Source organism: Salvelinus sp. IW2-2015, unplaced genomic scaffold, assembly GCF_002910315.2.
Source record: "Salvelinus sp. IW2-2015 unplaced genomic scaffold, ASM291031v2 Un_scaffold3910, whole genome shotgun sequence".
NCBI lineage: Eukaryota > Metazoa > Chordata > Actinopteri > Salmoniformes > Salmonidae > Salvelinus > Salvelinus sp. IW2-2015.
The window spans coordinates 43225-48509 of NW_019945184.1; the positions used below are offsets into that span (position 1 = coordinate 43225).

A 5285-nucleotide genomic window follows, 5' to 3' on the forward strand; every position below is an offset into this window, starting at 1 on the left:
CGGCTGGCGCTTGCAGCTGGCAAAGGGCAAGTCCTGCTGGTGGCTGGCTGGCTGGCTGTTTGGCAGGCCTGCTTACAAAGTAGCAGTGTGTTTTGTCTGGTCCGCCTAAGGTGCTTACTGGCTGGCCAGCTTACAAACAGCAGTGTAGCTGCCCCCTGGCTGGCTGGCTGGCTGGCCTGACTGACTGGTTGACTGACTGCTGGGCACAGATTTTAAAGTCGTTTGAAGCAATTCAGAGTTTTAAAAAAAGAAGACAATAAATCTGCAATTCCTCATGATGGTCACATTTGTTGTCAGTGCCGTGACTTTCTAGCCTGGTCCCATTGGTGGCAACACAGCACAAACAGATTGAGGCATGCTATGGCTTTCATCTTCCTTAGTGTTCAGGCCAAATTCATTTCAGACAAGAAACAATGGAGTTTCTGAAAGTCTCTTCTCAAAATGGCCACCAAAATGGTATCCAAAATGGTATCCAAAATGGTATCCAAATGGTATCCAAATGGCACCCTATGGCCTTGGGCAAAAGTATGCACTATATAATAAATAGGATACTTACGATAGCATGTAGCCTTGCCTCTCTTGTTCAATGGCTAAAACTGTTGCTGTGACTCCTCGGATAGCGATGACCCCCTGAGAAACCGCAAACAGCTCCAGGACGCCTGAGAACAGAATCATCATCACAACAATACATCAGTTATGTACTTTTCTAGGATTTTCTAGGTTCCTCTCTGTCTCTGTCTCTGTCTTTGTCTCTGTCTCTCTCTTTATAATCTTGTCTGGTCTCTCCTTTCTATCTGAAAAAACATTGCAGGGATGATGGTTGTCCTTGTTTCATTAACAGGGTGGCAGCCAGTTGGCAAGCAGCCATCAAAGAACCTTAGTTTACACTTTGGTCTCTCTAAAAGGATTTAGTTATGATCCAGTTCATTATAGGGACGTTAGTCACTCTACTTGTGTGATGTAATAACAAAAAAAATAATCAACCCATGACTTTACAATTACAAAGCGATAATTAATAAATACCTCTAAACAACAACGCTGGATGCCGGTGGGAGCTCTGTCATAAACCATACAGGTATAATAATTACTGGTGTGAGGGGAGCTCGTACTAACCAGTATACACATACGCGTTATTATGAACTCTGGTGGGAGCGTGGTTTCTGTACCACCATGAACACCATGATCAGTCGACTTATCTCTCTATATCTGGGTGGGAGCTCTGTCTAACCATTTACAGGTTTATTATATCTGGTGGGGCGAGCTACTGTACTTAACACGCGGAGTACAGGTTATAGATCAGTTTGGATACACTGTGAGGATGCTTAACCTCGTGGTGGTTAAACTACCTAGACCCCGCAGTATCTATTTACACTGGTATGAGTTTACACTTATCTAGGGTAACTACAGCCGTAGATGGGAATTCTATCACTGATGTCCGTTAACCTCTACACAGCCTCGGTTATATAGCTATAGGTGGGAGCTCTGTTCTAACCATACAGCCGTTAATACAATATGATATTATAATAATCACTATCAGTAATAACACTATAAGAATAAACACGGTGGTGAGTAGGTAAGATACTACACGTATAGTAATAACACTAAACCCAATTACAAGCGTTAATATAACACACTTATATCTTATAGTAATAACACGTGGGATGTATCTGATGCTAAAACCAACTAACACAGCGTTATATTTAATGAATAAATCAACCCTGTGGGCCATCCTGGTATAGTAATTACCGCGTATAGTAAGTGTAACGCACTACATTTGTAGTTTCCACCGAAAGCCTATAGTAATAACACTATAGTAATAACACTATAGTAATAACACTATAGTAATAACACTATAGTAATAACACTATAGTAATAACACTATAGTAATACCGCTATAGTAATAACGCTATAGTAATAGTAATAACACTATAGTAATAACACTATAGTAATAGTAATAACACTATAGTAACAACACTATAGTAACAACACTATAGTAACAACACTATAGTAATAACACTATAGTAATAGTAATAACACTATAGTAATAACACTATAGTAACAACACTATAGTAACAACACTATAGTAATAACACTGTATTACCATTGTATGTGTTACTGAGTTGCTGGAATATATTTTACCGTATCTATTTTCTTGGAGAAACAGAAGTAAGAAGGGCTGCTAGCCATCTTCAGTAATCCTACATCAAAGTTGTCAACAAACACACAACTCAACAACTTGTTAATCATGCATTGATGTTAATGGGAGTAGACAACATTACAAAAAAAAAAAAAAGTTGATTCCTTTTTGAAATCAATATCAAATTCAATGAATGATGATAATATGAGACTCGATTGTCAAGTGGTCAGTCACAGACATCCCGTCTTGCTGTTGTCTCTGTTAGAACAGCCGACACATTAAAGCTACATTCTGCTCTTCCCTCAGTTGTGGTATACTACTCACCCACCACTTGTTTTGGTACAGCTGAAGGACGGGGCCAGAAATATGTAACCTTATATTTTGGCGTTATGATAGGGTAAGATAGTTGCGCTAAGCTCATGAGGCATTATTATACGTTAATATTATTTACGTTTTAAATGGAGAGAAATTAAGACTTTATTAAAATGACCACTGAAAAGGATTCACAAAACGACCAGATCCGTAGTTTTTAAAAACAACTATGTTTCCAGGTATTGTAATATGACAAGGCTTCTAAAAACCATGAAATGAAAACAGAGAAAGAGAGAATTACAGTATGTTTATGGTCAGCTTTAAATAGTTTACTAAAGGAAATGAGAGTTAGTAGATGTCTGGGGTTGTGGAATTCTACTAAAGGTCAAATCCTGATTTATGTGTAGGCTACATGTAGGCCGGAGACACACCATGTGTATGTGACCAATACAACTTGATTTGATTTGTAGGCTGGAGACACACCATGTGTATGTGACCAATACAACTTGATTTGATTTGTAGGCTGGAGACACACCATGTGTATGTGACCAATACAACTTGATTTGATTTGTAGGCTGGAGACACACAGACACACTTTTCAGATTCCTGTTACTGTTTTGATCTCAAACAAGTATTACTATAGTATTACTGTAGTACCACTATAGTATTACTGTAGTACCACTATAGTATTAATGTAGTATTATTATAGTATTACTGTAGTATTACTATAGTATTACTGTAGTATTACTATAGTATTACTATAGTATTACTATAGTATTACTGTAGTATTACTATAGGTGACTTGTCCTCTTTGAAATGGTCTTATAAAATAGTATATAATAGTTAGCCTATAAGATCGTATTATTATATTTATAAAGATTTACAAGAGTCTTTCCATCAATTACATCATCATCCAGAGTAACATTATTTGACTAGCTAAACTTTTTGCCATTAACAATTTTTTATTATTATTATATATATATTTAAAAAAGATATGAATTTAAAACACTTTTAGACTGAGGAAACTATAATTAGAAAATGAGTATGTCCCAACGTTGTAACACACAGAGCCAATGACAACCATCCAATCATGTTGCACATTGCATTGTTGTGATGACAATCATACTGAAGTCCAATCCAAACCATCCTGGTCTCTTCTGCTGCACCTGTTACACATACAAACCTGTCCCAAAGAGTCACAAAACAAGCCATTCCACAGAGTGCTGATCTAGGAGCAGGTCCTCCCCTGTTTATACAATTCCATTCATTGTGATCTGAAAGTCAAACTGATCCTAGATCAGCACTCCTTCTCTGAGACACTTTCTGTAATACAGGCCCAGGCCATTCTCCAGTCAACAGCTCCTGAGGGAAACCAGTAACCCGAGGCTAAGGATAGGTGTAGGAATGGCAGGGCTGCTATCGCTGACTGTGACTGACATGTGTAGCACGATATATATTATAGATATATGTTAGCTAGATATGTTACGAATCAGAACCCTATGAATAAATTACGTATGTATTATTTAGCATATTTTGACATGACACAATCCTTCCACAGCTATGCAGTGACTTGTTATTCCTAAAACATGTCATGGTTATATATAAGTAATTGTAAACTGGGTGGTTCGAGCCCTGAATGCCGATTGGCTGACAGCCGTGGTATATCAGACCGTATACCACAGGTATGACAAAACGTTTATTTTTACTGCTTCTAATTACGTTGGTAACCAGTTTATAATAGCACTATAAGGCATCTCTGGGGTTTGTGGTATATGGCCAATATACCACGACTAAGGACTGTATCCAGGCACTCCACGTTGCGTCGTGCTTAACAGCCCTTAGCTGTGGTATATTGGCCATATACCACACCTCCTCGTACCTTATTGCTTAAATATACTACAATTAAAGTTTAAATGGCTAATGGAAAAATATGAATGGACACCTTTTTCAGGATACATTGTAATAGCCTAAACATTATAGTTCAGAGACAACTTCATGCAATAATGTATAATACTTTCATGTTGGAAACCCAGCAATAGTCTTCCATTTCAGCATGACCTTCTCTCTATCCACTCGCACTTTATGGATAATTAACTAAATATCCACTTCGAAAGGCCTGGCCGTAGCAGAATGATTTCATAATAACTTACTCAACTGATTAGGTTCATGACTGCCGTTGACTCTTCCGTCAGTGTGTATCTGGAGATGAAAACCAATGCCAACCCGACAGTACAGTCTGCAAGTCCTGCGTCCTGAACCACTCATAGTACCGTCTTCCAGAAGTTGGTCCTCCAAAGAGACGTATTCAACCGATCCAGTGATTACTACCGCGGCGATGGAGACCACAGCTGCGCAAATCAGCTGCAGCAGAGCGAAGGTAAAAAGAGAGAGAGGAACATTCATTCTTCCCAACAACAACAAAAAGGAAACTCTGTCTGTCCTCTGGCTCTGCTAGGCCACTTCTTCTCCTTCTGGCATTTTGTTGTTGTGGTTCTTGAGCTCTCTAGTGTGCTGTGCCAGTGCACGAGGAACCGTGCGCACACCGCGCACATCCAGTTCCAGCAGAGTTCGGCCGGCCGTGCAGCGAGGCGGTGTATATTATCAGACTGGTCTCATAGACTAGATGTAACATAGTAAATGTAAATCCGGGACAATCAAATTAGTATATGTTACATTTGGTATGGTTACATAAGACAAAAAAAAGTTGCCTTAAGGCTAAATTGAATGGAGGGTGGTTGAATCAAAGTCTTACCGAACGTCTAGCTAACCGAAAGGTTGCGTGATCGAATCTCACTAGGGACAATTTTAGCTAATTAGCAACTTTGCTACTACTAAC

General features: G+C 38.8%; 1 pseudogene; it reads right to left on the reverse strand.

Annotated features, from left to right (window-relative positions):
• Positions 1-4926, reverse strand: part of LOC112076657 (fibroblast growth factor 5-like) — a 20823-nt pseudogene extending 15897 nt beyond the window's left edge.
• Positions 4927-5285: the final 359 nt, after the last annotated feature.